Genomic DNA, 16,424 nt, shown 5'->3' on the forward strand with positions numbered 1-16,424 from the left:
ACCGCTTCAACTCCCCCTCCCACTCCACAATGATACTTCCTGCACCACCAAATCCAAGCTATCTGACGACTGGAGGAAGAACACCTCATCTTCTGCCTTGGGACCCTCAACCACATGGCATCAACATTGACATCACTAGTTTCCAAATCTCTCCTCTCCCCCAACCTCATCCCAGATCTAACCTTCCAAGTCGGCTCTCCCCTTTTGACCTGTCCATCTTCCTTCCAAACTATATGTTCGACCTTCCCCACCGACCAATCACAATCACCCCCCCCCCCCAAGCTGGATTTACTGAGCACCTTCCCAGCTACCTTCCCCAAAAGCCCCACCCTCACTCTATTTATCTCTCAACACCCTTACTCCCCCACATTCCTGATGAAGGGCTTATACCTGAAATATCGGTTCTCCTGCTCCTCGGATGCTGCCTAACCTGCCGTGCTTTTCCAGCACCACACATTTTGACTCTTACAGTGACTAATGTTACAGTGCTAAGTCTCACAGCACCCAGTGTTACCGTGAATAGTATTAAGGTATCCAATCTCCACAGTGCCCAACACTATCGTGCCCAGCCTTACACTGTCTTGTGTTCCAGTGGCCATGTTATAGCATGCAGTCTCACTGTGCCTGGCCTCCACAGCAGCCAGTGTTATACTATACAGTCTCACAGTGCCCAGTTTCACAGTGCCCAGTCTCTCAGTGTTTCCAATGTCTCACCCACCACCCCTACCACCATCACCGAGGTTTACTCTGTACCAACCTCTAACCCAGCCCCAGTTTTACCAAGTGTCCTGTTTCGGAGATATTCCTCCATGCACTGAACTGCCGTGTTATCCATGTTGGGGTCAAACTTATTTGCAAAGAAACATCTCTGACGGACCACCCAATGTAGATCTCCTGCCCCATACACACAAACCAAGTGGCGATACCTTCCCGTGCAGGGAGGGTATAGGGCACCCCTCGCAACATCACCAGCCTCAAAGGACCACTTTACTGTCCGGCCAAGTGTCCTGGTGGCTGCTTGGGTGTATGGGATGGAGCTTGGTACATTGGGCATTCTGTGCAGGGTAGCCCACACATGCTCGTCCGGGCTGTAGGTATCCTCCGACCACTTGAGGAAGGCCTGGATCTCGGCACTGTCAAACACATGGCCAACAAACTCTCTGGAGGCCATGAAGTAGGCGCTGCCCACGAAGATGGAGGGGCTGATGTTCGGCTGGTCTTTGAGTTGCGCCGTCAAGACGACTTGGTCGAGGGTATCGTGGTGGTATTGCCAACATTTCTAAAAGGCAAGTGCAAGAGAGAGTGAGAGAGATGAGAAAGCAGAAATGATAGCTTTTCAACTTCACCTATGGCTTTTTCCCTCCCCAACTCCTCTGCACTCTCCTCGCCCCAGTTCCAGCAAGATCCATGCACACTCCTTCTCTCAGTTACTCACCTTACAGTGGAGAACAAGGCCATTCAGCCCCTCAGGCCTTTCTCACTCCTATTGCCTAGTGCCAGTCACCTGCCAATTTCCCCATATCCCTGCCTCCCAAACCATCTCCCAATGCTCATTCGCTGAGCAAACATAAAACTCATCCTCAAGCTCTCCCACTGGATCTGGCTTCAAGCTGTGCCCTCTGGTTATAAAGGTTGAGAGCACCAGAAAAATAGATCCTTCAGCCCACCGTGTCTGTGTTGGCAAAACAGGCTCCTTGCTACTCCAGTCTCATTTTCCAGCACTGGGAACATTGCCTTTCATGCCTCACCAGTGCAATGGAGACACTTTCCTGTGGTCATCAACTCCTGGAGTGGGACTTGAACACAGAGCTTTTGCCTTAGAGAGAAGGACATGGTGTGCAGGGATATAGATCTTTGAAAGTTGCATTGCAGATAGACAGGGTGGTGAAGTAGGTGTTTGATACCTTTACCTTCATTGGTTAGGGCATTGAGTATAGGAGTTGGGATGTAATGTTGCAGCTGTAACAGAGATGGATAGAGCTCTGAAAGATAGTGGAATCAAGGGTTATTGGGATGAGGCAGGAACAGGATACTGATTGTGGATGATTAGCCATGATCATAATGAATGGTGATACTGGCTCGAAGGGCTGAATGGCCTACTCCTGCACCTATTGTCTATAAGTAGGAGTATCTTTGATTATCTCTGATATGCCTTTGCCATTACCAAATGTGATCTATTGTCTGTAGAGGACACTGGTGAGGCCACTTTTAAAATACTGCATACAATTCTGGTCGCCCTTCGAAAGAAACGATGTTGTTAAACTTGAGAGGGTGCAGAAAAGATTTACCAGGATGTTGCCGAGATTGGAGGGCTTGAGCTACAGTAAGAGGTTGAATAGGCTAGGGCTATTTTCCCTGGAGGGTCAGACGCTGAGGGGTATCCTTACAGAAGTTCATAAAATCAGGAGAAGCATGGATAGATGTTGAAATGATCAGCCGGATGATAGTACACTTCACACAGCTTCCTTTATCACATACATGCAAGAAGACTCAACCAGCCGGGTCAAAGCCCACCCTTGCCTGGAGAGTCTGAATCAGGCAGTTGCAATCACACTTTTACACACAAATCAGCGTTCCCCTTTCACGAATTACATTTTGATTTCAAGTCTTAGCAACACAACTGATCAATCAGATCCTGATCTAGGTACGTGACGTTTAGCATTAGATCATTGACCTTAAACTTCTACAACACCTATTGAGTGTTGTTTCAGTCTTCCTGCCTTCTCACTTAATGGGAGCCAGTTTCAGTAAGCTAGCTTGCTTACATGCCTGGCTGCACTTTTCTGTTGCTGCTTAGAATTGTTTAGCTGACCTCCTTTTCTGTTCTTGCCCCATTTTGATTCCTTCCAGGTCGGTTGTATAGCTAAAGGTCTTTTCCCAAGGGTGGGGGAGTCCAAAACTAGAAGCATAGGTTTAAGTTGAGAGGGGAAAGACCTGAGGGGTTACTTTTTCACGCAGTGGGTGATGTGTGCCTGGAATGAGCTACCAAGAGGTGGTGGAGGCGGCTGGTACAATTACTATATTTAAAAGGCATCTAGATGTGGACATGAATAGGAATAGGTGAGAGAGATATGTGCTAAAGGCTGGCAAATGGGACTAGGTCAGATTAGGATGACTGATCAGCGCAGACTGGTTGAACTGAAGGGTCTGTTCCATACTGTATGATGCTGTGACTCCATGCTCTCTGGTTATTGAGGTTTAGAGCACCAAAATAATCAGTTGCCCTTCAGCCCATCGTGTCTGCACTGGTCTCAAAGACCAGCTTCGAACTATTCTCATCCCATTTTGTCGCACTTGGCCCATACCCTTGAGTGTCTCACAAAAGCAATGAAGACACCTTCCTATGGCCATCAGCTCCTGGAGTAGGACTTGCATCCAAAGCTCCTCCCTCAGAGTGAAGGACACCACACATTAGATTCTCTACAGTATGGAAACAGGCCATTTGGCCCAACAAGTCCACACCAATCCTCTGAAGAGCAACCCATCCACACCCATTATCCTACCCAATATTTACCCTTGACTAATGTACCCGAACACTATGGGCAATTTAGCACGACAAATCTACCTGGCCTGCACATCTTTGTGGATTGTGGCAGGAAACCAGAGCACCCGGAGAAAACCCACGCAGACATGGGGAGAATGTGCAAACTCCACACAGACAGTCGCCCAAGGCTGGAATCGAACCCAGGTCTTTGGCGCTGTGAGGCAACAGTGCTAACCACTGAGCCACCGTGCCACCCCTTCCGCAAGACACAAGGCACTTTATTTACATTGTGTCAAAAGATATCTTTTATCCTCGGTCCTTGTGGCATCATGCATGGGAGATATGGATCCTTGGTTACCAAGGGGAGGATAGATGGTATGCAGGAATGTGGATGGTGGAACAGGATCAAAAGGGCCAATGGCCTACTCTTGTTCCTTGTATATATGGGAGCAGATTTTCTTTTTCCAACTTACATCGGAACTTGCCATCATCTCATACAAATGTAGTTTAGGCTTCATTTGCATTTCAATTCCTCAGATCTCCCCACCATGCCTCTAACCCAAAATCTTACATCTGCATTCCATTGCACTTGTACAATTGGTGAACAGTGAAGTATATTTCCTTGTCTTCATTACCGAGTGCTCACCCCGTACCCATTGAATAAACCTCACCCCAATCTCCTTTGTTCCAATGGGAGCATCGTTGACCTTTCCAACTGTGCTATCCAACTTAAATCCTGGCACCATTCTGCGAAATCTCCTCCCTGTCCTGAGGGCCCTCACATCGTTTTATAGTCACCGGAAATGACCACAACAATCCAACTGGGGCTAAACCAATTCGACATGCAGCATAACTCAACCATTTATTGGCATCAATGCCTCTATTTATGAAGCCTTCTGCTTTTCTACCCTCTTATGGCCTCCCCCATCTTCTAATGTCGATGAATGTTTATCGCCAGATCCCTCTCATCCTGCGCACTCTTTACGATTGTGCCATTACATTTCTATTACCTCTCCACATCCTTCTCCCAAAACATATCACCTTACACTCTTCTGTATTCACCTCTGACTGGATGCTGTCTGTTCACTGTGGTGACTCTGGACAATTCACATCATCCTCACCATTTGCCAATCCTCCAGGTTTATCATTGCCCCGAATATGGGTATTTTGCCACATACTCCAAGATTGATATCACTGACATATTGAATAAAAACAGTCGTCTATTTAGGGCTGAGAAACGGAAACATTTAACTTACAGGATAGTGAAGTTATGGAATTCTGTACCACAGGAAGCTGTGGAGTTTGAGTCATTGAATATTTCCAAGAATGCGATTAACAAATATTTAGGTTTCAAAAGCATCAAAGGCATGGGGAGAAAGCGGTAGTATGGCATTGAGATAGAGGATTAGCCACGATCATATAGTATGGTGGGCCTCATGGAGGGCCAAATCATCTTCTCCTGCTCCGGGTCTTGATGTTTATATGTCCCAGCTGTGTGGATCATTCTCACCTACCAACCTACCAACCTCTCGTCCAAAACAAGATCCATGAATCAGGGCTTGTGTTGTCAATTTTGTTGTTCAGCCATTTTTATCTAGTGCCTAGTGAAACACTTCATTGAATCCAGTTCAGACAACATTCTCTGCATCCAAATTCTCAGCTACTTCATCAATGCATGATGCGAGGTTGGAGACTTACCTTTTGAAAACCTGCACTGGCTTTGCTTCATTAATTTGATCTAAAGCAGGTAGGTGCGAATTGCAGCCGTAACTACCGGCATGAATGTCAAGTGCATGATATAAAGTAAACTAGGATCCATGCGGTGTGAGCCTCGGAGACCCAGGTTCAAGTCGCTTCTGTTCCAGAGTTGTGCGATAACATCTTTGAACAGGTTCTTCAGTAAATGTAAGACCATTAACAAGTCGGGACAGGAGTCGGCCATTTGGTCCCTCAAGCCAGCTTCACTCAGATCGTGGCTGATTCAACATTCCTCAAGTCCATGTTCTTGCCCTATCCCCGTAATGTTTAATTCCCCAACTGAGCAAGAATCTATCCATCTGAGCCTTAAATATATACAAGGACAGCTCTCTGTGGCAAGGAATTCCAAAGATTCACAACCTTCTGAGAGAGGAAATTCCACCTCATCTCAGTCTCAAACTGGTGCCCCTTTATTCTGAGACAATACCCCCCCCCCCCCCCACCCAGACCTGGACTCTCCCATGAGGAGAAACATCGTTTCAGCATTTACCCAGTCAAGCCCCTTAATCCTGTCCATTTCAATGGGGTCACCTCTCATTCTTCTAAACTCCAGTGAATAGAATCCCGTTTAGCCTTTTGTTTTTTAAGATAATCCCTCCATAATGGGGCCATCCCACTGAACATTCTCTTAACTTCCTCCAATGAAACAACATGTTTTCTGAAATAAGGTGACCAGAAGTGCTCACAGTACTCCGGATGTGCTCTCACAAGCACCTTGCACAGTTGCAGTAAGACTTCCTGACTTTTATACTCCAACCCCCCTTGAAATAAGGGCAAACATTCCACTTCAGTTCTAAGGAAAGGTCACCAGACTCGAAACATTGACTCTGTTTTCTCTCTATGAATGCTATCCGACCTGCTGAGTCTCTCCAGAAATTTCTGTTTTCGTCCAACATTCCATTAGTCTTCCCAATTACCTGCTGCCCTCGTGTGCAAGCTTTCCATGTTTCATTCACTACTTCCCCCAAGTCCCTTTGTGTTGCAGCTTTCTGAAGCTTTCTCCATTTAAATAATATTCTATTCTTTTGATTTCCCTTCCAAATGAACAATTTCACATTTTCCCACATTGCACTCCATTTGCCAACATTTTTGCCAACTTAACCTATCAATATCTGACTGTAAAGCACATAAGACAACATTTTTTACTGTAACTCGATTATACATGACAGTAATATATCAGCAAGGTTTGAGAAGGTTTGTAGTTCAGGTTGAGGTTCTAGATGTAGGTTTGCTCGCTGAGTTGGAAGGTTCGCTGAAGATGTTGCCTAGTATGGTGACAAAACATCTGAAAATGAACCTTCCAGCTCTACGAGCAAACCTACATCCAGAGTAATATTTCAAGTCAACCTCAGAGTACAACGGGATCTTGATCAGATGGGATAATAGGCCGAGGAGTGCCAGATGGAGTTTAATGTCGATAAATGTGAGGTGCTCCATTTTGGAAAGGCAAATCAGGGCAGGAATAATACACTTCATGGAAAAGTCTGGGGAGTGATGATGAAACAAGGGATCGTGGAATGCAGATTCATAGTTTCTTGAAAAAGGAGTCGCTGATAGACAGGTTAGTGAAGAAGTCGTTTGCTACACTTGCCATTATTGGTCAGTGCGTTGTGTGTAGGAGTTGGGAGGTCATGCTGTGGCTGAACAGGACATTGGTTTGGCAATTTCTGGAATACAGCATGCAATTCTGGTCTCCCTGCTATAGGAAGGATGTTGTGAAACTTGAAAAGGTTCAGAAAAGATTTACAAGATGTTGCCAGAGCTGAATGTGGAAATGCAGGAGATTGGTACTAGATGTGGAATAATTGCAGACACGATGGGCTGAATGGCATCCTTCCGCAAGAATTCTTTAATTCTGTGACTGGCGCAGAGGGAGATTAACTTCAAGGTTCATGTTATCAGGAGGGACACCAAAGCCCTTAGCTGAGTGGTCAGAAAACTCCCTACTCTTTATTTGAACTAAGGCATAACCTGTCTCCACCACTATCATAGCATAAGTCAGCCATTCGTCCCTTCAAGTCTGCTCCACCATTCAAGAAGATCACTGCTCTTCTGGTTGCAATTTCAATTCCACATTTCTATCGTTTGTCCCGGGGTCCTTATCTTTTTTTAAAAAAAGGTCACCTTGCTCACCCTTTCATAACTTTATCAACTCAGCCTTCACAACTTCGTACAGAAGAGATTTACACAGTGCAACAGCCCTCTCAGGGGAAAATAATTCTGCAAGGCATTGGTGAGGCCACTTTTGGAGTACTGGGTAAATTTGTGATCGCCCTGCTGTTAGAAGGGGGTTGTTAAACTGCAAAGGATGCAGAATAGATTTATAAAGATGTTGCCAGGACTGCAGGGTTTTAGTTATAAGGAGAGGCTAGATAGGCTACGACTTTTCTCACTGGGGTATTGGAGGGTAAAGGGTGACCATATAGAGGTTTATAAAATTGTGGGGGAAATCAATAAAAGTGAATAGCCCCAGGATGGGGGAGTCCAAACCCAAAGGGCATAGGTTTAAGGTGAAACCTGAGGGTGGTGCAAATACGGAGCAAGTTGCCAAAAAGAATTGTTGTAGTGGGTACAATTACAAGATTTAACAGACGACATAAATAGGACAAGTTTAGAGGGATATGGACCAAAGACAGGATAAGGGGACTAGTTCCAATTAGGATACCTGGTTGGCATGGGTGAGTTGGACGAAAGGGTATGTTTCGGTGCTGTAGGACTCTGACGATATCTTATTCTACAGAACATCTTGTCAAACCTACAAGAGAAAGCAATGTCCCATCAACTACCTTATCATGTCCCCTCAGAGAAATTTATACATTTCAAAAAGATCTCTCAGATTTCCAAACTTAAATGTGTAAAAGCCAATTTGTTCAACCTTCATCCCTGGGAAAAAGGCAGGTGAAACTTGCTGTCAATGTAATTATTTTATGTTTTAAATGAGAGAAAATTGTACAGACTGATTCTGATGTGGTCTCATCAAGGCCTTGTGTGGCATTCTCTCCACCCCTCAGGTCTGGAAATGGACTCTACATTTTGAAGAAAAATGTCTGTGTTAATAGACTCTGGACTAGAAAGGACTCTGTTTGTTGGTAATTAACTATCATATGGTTTGTTGGGCTTATCACCTGCACTGTCTTGCATGTCCCTGGGTCTGGCAGGTCTTACTGTGAGCTGGGAGGCTCGTGGGTCGTCCTGAAAGCTGTCACCCCGAGAGCCGGCGAGTGGGTAGGCCATCCTGTGAACCTGAAGGTTGGTAGGCTGTCCCGAAAGCCGGAGGGTGTGTAGGCCACCCTGATGACAGTCTCCCCGAGAGCTAGATGGTGGGTAGACCATTCTGAGCACCGTCATCCTGAAAAGGGGTAATCGGGATGGGCTGTCCTAGAGGTGGTCGAAAGCTGTATCAGAGCAGCCGAGAGCCAGAAAGCGTGTAGGGGCGGGCTGAGATCCAGAAGGCTTGTGGGCTGCCCTGCAAGCTGTCGTCCCAGGGAAGGGGACAGGCTGTCCTAGAGGTGGCCGAAAGGTGTGCCAGGATAGCCATTGGCCAGATGGCGCATCGGGGTGGGTGGTACGTAGGGGCAGACCGAGACCCAGAAGGTGGGTAGCCGTCCTCAGCGCTGTCACCCCAGGTGGGTAGTGGGGCGGGCAGTCTTAGAGGTGGTCGAAAGGTGTGTCAGGGCGGACCGAGAGCCGGAAGGCGCGTGGGGGGGGGGGCTGCTATAGAGTGGTCGGAAGTTGGGAGGGATGGGGGCTTGCTGGGTCTGCATTATCTGCACTTTTTAACGTAACAGGCTTGTCTTATGCATAAATGTCATTGTTGCTGTCTTTTCATATTTGAAACTGGGATTTGTGGTTTGTCCTCAATTCCCTGTAAACTGGTTGAACGGTAGGGTTTGGGGCCGAGCTTTGCTGCTCCTCTCCCTTTTAAAATTGCTGTTGTATACAGCTGTAAATGTTAACTGTTGTGCTGTAACCTCTTTTTTGATACTTGTTTAATAAAATAAAAAAAAAGGGGAATGCTCCTCTCCCTTGTAAAATTGCTGTCTCTTGTATACAGTTGTAAATGTTAACTGTTTTTGTAAATTGTTTTGTAACTGTTTCATAAAATTTATAAACAGGAGATTCAGAGGTCTTCTTGATTTAGGGGACTGACTCTGTGCTGGCTGGGTCACAGTCAGTGTGTTACTGTTGGTTTCTGCTTGTTTTTTGTGTGGGGGAAACCTGATTCCTGAACTGGCTGAATTATTTAGCCAGTTTGTTAACTGGCATTCCTTTAGGGAGGATTGATTGTTAAACTCCTGATGCACAGACTGTGTTTCAGGTGTAACTCAGTTCTCATTAGGGGACTGTTGTTTCACTGACTGGTTATAGTCTGTGTGTTACTCTTCTTCACTTTTGAGAAAAGGACAATGTTAATTTTGTGGTAGGGCTTAGCCCTTGGACTCTAGTTTTGTTTTTTGTATGTGTCCTCACTGTTTGGACTGAGCCCTTGTAGAAGACATACATTTTACCAGAGGAGCTGTTCCTGTGGGGAGGTCTAGCTCTGAGACTGGGCCTCTGAAGATTGAACATCTGTGTGTGTGCTGGGAGGTGAGCATTTGCTGTATCCTGGAGTTTAGGAGAAGACCTTCCCTTCAGGAGTGGACCAAAACCCCTGTGAGTTAACCACCTTTACAATGTACTGTGTTCCTGTGAGTGGGCCTGGCTCTCCAAGGATGTGCCAGGACTCCATGGAGACTGAACACCTGTGTGCTGTGGGGTGTGCATTTGCTGCTTTTGGGAGTGGACTCTTACCTTGGTTGCAGACCTTGTGTTTAGCAGTGGACTCTATTTCTGACAACACATGTTGTAAACTGGAGTGGACTGTGTTCCTGAGAACTCTATTTTTTTTTTGAAGACTCACTATTTGGACTCTGTGTACCAGAAAGGACTCCATTTTTTCACAATTAACTATTGTGTTTCTTGTTGGGCTTATCACCTGCACTGTCTTGTGTGTTCCTGGGTCTGGCAGGCCTTACTGTGAGCTGGGACGTTCATGGGTCGTCCTGAAAGCTGTCACCCCGAGAACCAGAGGGTGGGTAGGCCACCCTGATGCCAGTTGCCCCTAGAGCCAGTAGGTGGGTAGGCCATTCTGAGCGCAGTCGTCCTTAGAAGGGGTAATCTGGATGGGCTGTCCTACAGGTGATCGAAAGGTGTGTCAGGCCGGACTGAGAGCCGGAAGGCGCGGAGGGGCGGGCTGCCTTAGAGCGGCCAGAAGGTGGGAGGGATTTGGGTTGGGGGGGGTGGGGGGTGGAGGCTTGCTGGTTTTTTGGGGGTCTGTATTGTATGCTCTGTTTCTTACACAGTTGGACTGTCTTATATGTACGGAATGCCATTGTTACTGTTCGTAATGATTGAAACTGGGATTTGAGGTTTGTCCTCCTTTCCCTGAAAACTGGTTGAATGTCAGGGTTTGGGGCTTGGCTTTGTCATTCCCCTCCCTTGTAAAATTGCTGTTTCTCTGTATACAGCTGTAAATGTAATTGTTTGTATAAACTGTGAATTGTTTAATAAAATATAAATAAACAGGACTATCTGTTTCCTTTCTTCCTGGTGATGGAATATAAATTGTGAGGAGCAATTATAAATGTTGTCTGTGAAAATCACAAAGCTGAATCATGAAAGAGGAAGGGGAGTGTAGGTTAAGCTAGATATACTTGTACAAACAGTTATAAGCATCTGTTTCCCACTTCTGCAAAAACAAAAACCACAATCAAGAGGTCATAAGGCTCCGTGTGGACGAAGAATGAGAGGAAATGTTGCTTTAGCAAGCAAGGAAGCAGATGGCAGTGAAGGTAGATATACGCTAACAATAGACCACAGAGGGATGTGGTGAAATGGCCAAGCAAAACCTGTACTGTTACGCACAAGGCCAGATAAGGCAAGAGATAAACAAGAGGAATGGGCGCTGGGTTTAGAGTAGTGGGAGGAGGGAAAGAGAAATGAATTGTATTAAGGTTTTGTACTGTGTGCCTACCTTGTAGATACCACTCTTGCAAGAGTATATCAGATGATACTGCTGTTGCAGATCTTGTCTTGCACTGAAATTATTGAAGTGAGTGGGTTCTATTTCCCATATAAATTAAGATTTACACACTTGTTGTTTTTCACTGCATCTGACACCTACACACATGACATGGGTACAAGGGAAAAATAAGCATGACTGCTGTCGGGTGGTAGTGGAAGAAAAATAAACAGGCATGTCAAGGGATCTGCTCACTGAGAGCTGGCTCTAGGGGAGCTGGATCAGCATATGAAGGACTCTTCAATCCTCTCGAGGAGAGGAGACTGACTTCGAAACAGCTTCAGTGTGTCTTATGTGCTGCTGTTGGTGTCCTCCTACTGAAAAGGAGTTTCAAATCTTCTTTCATGGTTTGTTGTGATTGTTTTCTGGGGTTTCTTTCTGCTTATTTCTGTTAATTTGAAGCTGTGCTCAGCTGCACAGGCAGCTACTACCACCACTGCTGCTACAGTCTGGGCCTGCTCCTCCGACTGAAGCCTGGACCTCGCCTGCACCCCTGCTGCTGCTGCCTGGGCCTACCTACACCTGGGGACGACTTTGATTGCTACTCCTGAGGCTGCTTCCGAAAAAAAATAAACAGGATGATCAGATGTTCTGTTCACTCTGAGCTGGCTCTGAGGAAGCTGGATCCGTGTCAAGGACTCCATGTGTAAACAAAAGGGTGAGTTGGTGACTGGATTATGGCCTCTGAGAAGTTATTCCTGATGTAGGGGTTTCCTGCTCCTCTGATGCTGCCTGACCTGCTGTGCTTTTTCAACACTGCTCTAATCTTGACTGTAATCTTCAGCATCTGCAGTACCCACTTACAGTCACAGAGATGTACAGCATGGAAACAGATCACCGGTCCAATCTGTCCAGGCCGACCAGATATCCCGACCCAGTTCCACCTGGCAGCACCCGGCCTATATCCCTCCAAACCCTTCCTATTCATATACCCATCCAAATGCCTCTTAAATGTTGCAATTGTACCAGCCTCCACCACATCCTCTGGCAGCTCATTCCATACACATACCACATTCTCCATGAAAATGTTGCCCCTCAGGTCTCTTTTATATCTTTTCCCTCTCACCCGAAACCTATGCCCTCTAGTTCTGGACTCCCCGACCCCAGGGAAAAGACTTTGGCTATTTATCCTATCCATGCCCCTCATAATTTTGTTAACCTCCTATAAGGCCACCCCTCAGCCTCTGATGCTCCAGGGAAAACAGCCTCAGCCTATTCAACATCTCCCTTTAGCTCAAATCTCCAACCCTGGCAACATCCTTGTAAATCATTTTGGAATCCTTTCAACATCTTTCCAATAGGAAGGAGACCAGAATTGCACGCAATATTACAACAGGGCCTAACCAATGTCCTGTACAGCCACAAATGACCTCCCAACTCCTGTACTCCATACTCTGATCAATAAAGGAGCATATACCAAACGCTGCCTTCACTATCCTATCTACCTGCAACTCTGCTTCAAGGAGCTAGGAACCTGCACTCCAAGGTTTCTTTGTTCAGCAACACTCCCAAGGACCATTAAATGTTTAAGTCCTGCTAAGATTTGCTTTCCCAAAATGCAGCACCGCACATTTATCTGAATTAAACTCCATCTGCCATGTCTCAGCCCATTAGCCCATCTGGTCCAGATCTTGTTGTAATCTGAGGTAACCCTCTTCGCTGTCCACTACACCTTCAATTTTGGTGTCATGTGCAAACTTACTAACTGTACCTCTTATGCTCGCATCCAAATCATTTATGTAAATGACAAAAAAATAGAGGGCCCAGCACCGATCCTTGTGGCACTCCACTGGTCACAGGCCTCCAGTCTGAAAAACAACCCTCCACCACCACCGTCTGTCTTCTACCTTTTGAGCCAGTTCTGTATCCAAATGGCTAGTTCTCCCTGTATTCCATGAGATCTAACCTTGCTAATCAGTCTCCCATGGGGAACCTTGTTGAATACCTTACTGAAGTCCATATAGATGACATCTACTACTCTGCCCTCATTAATCCTCTTTGTTACTTCTTTAAAATTCACCCAGACAATCTCTGACACCTTTCCCCTTCCTGGACCTCTCCATCTCTGGCAACTGACTAACCGCGGACATCTACGACAAACCCACCAACTCCCACAGCTACCTGAAATACACCTCCTCCCACCCTACCCCTGTAAAAACATTATCCCTTATTCTCTGCCTCTGCTGCATCTGTTCCCAGGAGGACCACTTCCATCACAGAACATCCCAGATGGTGTCCTACCTCAAAAACTACAACTTCCTCTCCCACATGGTTGACAATGCTCTCCATTGCATCTGCTCCATTTCCTGTACCTTCATCCTTAAACCACACCCCTCCCAACACAACAGAGACAGTACCCCTTGGTCCTCACCTTCTACCCCACCAACATCCGGATACATTGCATTATCCTTCACCACTTCTGCCACTTACAAACAGACCGCACCATTAGGGACATATTTTCCTCTGCACTCCATCTGCATTTCAGAGACCATTCCCTCTGCAACTACCTTGTCAGATTCACACCCCCTACCAACCCACCCTCCCCTCCTGGCACCTTCCCTGTCCTCTGGAAGAAGTGCAAAACCTGTACCCACACCTTCCCCCTCACCTCAGTCCAAGGCTCCAAAGGATCCTTCCACATCTGACAGAAGTATACTTGTACCTCCACCAATGTCATCTACTGCATCCATTGCACCTGATGTGGTCTCCTCTACATCGGGGAGACAGAACTCTGACTTGTGGATTGTTTCAGAGAAAATCTCTGGGACACCCACACTCACCAACCAACCCCACCGCCTCTGGCTGAATACTTTAACTTCCCCCTTCTGGATTAGTGGTGCTGGAAGAGCACAGCAGTTCAGGTAGCATCCAAGGAGCTTCAAAATCGACGTTTCGGGCAAAAGTCCACTAATCCAGAATCTGGTTTCCAGCATCTGCAGTCATTGTTTTTACCACTTTAACTCCCCCTCCCACCAAGGGCATGCAGGTTCTGGGCCTCCTCCATCACCAAACCCTTACCAGCTGACGCCTGGATACTCCAGCTTGGAACCCTGCAACCAGGCAGATCATTGTTGATTTCACTAGTTTCCTCATTTCCCCACCCCAACTTATCACAGTCCCAAGCCTCCAACACAGCACCACCCTCCTGACCGGTCCACCTTCCTTCCCACCTGTCCACTCCACCTTCCACAAACCCCCCCCCCCACATACCTTCACCTGTCTATCACTTTTCCAGCTTCCTTCCACCCCCAGCCCCACACCCTTCCCACTTATCTCTCAGCCTCCTGGCCCACAAGCCTCATTCCTGATGAAGGGCTTATATCCGAAACATTGATTCTTCTGCTCTTCAGATACTGCCTGAGCTGCTGTGCTTTTCCAGTGCCACATTCTTGTCTCTGATCTCCAGCATCTGTAGTCCTCACTTTCTCCTCCACTCTTAACCTACCTACATTCCTGTATACTCTCGTAATCAGTCTATATCCCTCCTTATCCCAGGCCCAGCCCTCTCTTTCTACGCCATCCCTTTCACCTGACCGTCTTCCTTTCCACCCATCTGCTCCCCCCCGCCACTGTCCAATCACAGCCACCTCCTCCCTGCATCCACCAATCGCCATCCCACCCACCTTTCCCCAGCCCCACACCCCCATTTTTTCTGCAGCCCCTTCCTCTCCCTGGGTTCTGATGAAAGTTTCCGACCTGAAACATCAATTGCCCTTCTACTCTGTTTGCAGCTCAACTGTCCAACTCCTCTCTATTCCTTTGTACGTTCTGAACCTCCCTCCATGCAGTTGAACAATTTTAACAACCCTGTCTCTCTTTGTACAGTCGGGAGTGAAGGACTGGAAGAGAGAGAGAGAGAGAGAGATGATGGAGGGAAGGAGGATGGAAAACACTTGGATGAAGAGAGGCCCAGCAGACAGGAAGGCGGTTACCTTTTTGAACCCTGGTGCAGGATCCGACTCAATCACGTTGGAGCCGTTCAGAGCTCTGAGGCTGCGGTCTATCTCCCAGTTGGTCTTCAGGGGGAAGTCTTGGCCACACATGTTGATGAAGTACCTCCAGGGGACAGAGCTCTCCAGCAGCTCCTTCATGCAGTTGAGATCTGCCTGAACTCTCCTCCAGCCAGATTAGGTGACCCACTCCAGCTTGGCTATGACAAAGACATTGTGGAAACACGAAGCGATGGCCCGAACGGCCGCATGAAATTGACTCGGGGATTTGCGGTCCACGTGGATACAGTAGACATTCTGTGGGGCGTAAATGCTCCGTAGAAGCCTCTCGAACATCTCAATGCTCTGTGGATGACCATGGAGTAAGCCAAGGGGAAGTGTTCCTCCTCAGGGCTCAGGGGGACAGTGATATACTTGCGGGCCCTCACAAACGATCTGCAATTTCGGGTAATGTTCAGATAATCTCCCTCAGTGACGGCCTGGTGCTTGAGGAAGATAGTAATGGAGTTGAGGAGGGCCCTTTCCACCTCCTGCCTGTCCCCCTGGATGATCTGCCAGCAGGTGGAGTTCTCCTCGACCAGCAGGAGGTGTTCCTGCATTGGACTGGCGCCTGGTTTCACCAGCCTGAGGGTCAGCCGGCCCCCTCCTCTCTGGACCAGCAGCCATTGGTACAACAAGACCACACTGAGCACACACAGCGCTGATCTGAGGCACGACCAGCGGGCACAACACTGGCTCAGCTTGGGCACAGCGCTTTCCAGAGGGCAGTGTCCCCAGCCTACAGGCAATAGGCAAATGCAGAATGGATGCTCTCTGTGCTGGGCAGCACTGCCTTCACTAGACCGTGGGGAAGGAGTGACTGCAATTTGCTGGAGAGGTCGCAGCAGCCAGTCCCCTCTCCTTGTTAGACTCTTGTCTTTCCTTTTCCCCAAGATTCAACGAATAACTCTGACTTTCACTCCCTCTCCCCCCGGAACTGCTCTCCCTCTGGAATTCCTCTCCCACTTTAACACCTCTCCCTCTATCTGCGACCCCTTTGTAACCCTTCTCCCTCTATAATCCTTCTCCCTTTGTAATCCCTCTCCTCCACTAACTCATCCCTCTCCCTCAGTAACTCCTCTCTCGTTCCTCCTCTCTTTCTGTCCCTCTGTAACTCCTCCCTCTCTCTCTC

General features: G+C 47.3%; 1 pseudogene; it reads right to left on the reverse strand.

The window, feature by feature from the left end:
• Window positions 1-742: 742 nt before the first annotated feature.
• LOC140454376 (beta-1,3-galactosyl-O-glycosyl-glycoprotein beta-1,6-N-acetylglucosaminyltransferase 3-like) overlaps window positions 743-16,424 on the reverse strand; it is a 56,285-nt pseudogene continuing 40,603 nt past the window's right edge.

Source organism: Chiloscyllium punctatum, chromosome 29 (assembly GCF_047496795.1).
Source record: "Chiloscyllium punctatum isolate Juve2018m chromosome 29, sChiPun1.3, whole genome shotgun sequence".
Taxonomy (NCBI): domain Eukaryota; kingdom Metazoa; phylum Chordata; class Chondrichthyes; order Orectolobiformes; family Hemiscylliidae; genus Chiloscyllium; species Chiloscyllium punctatum.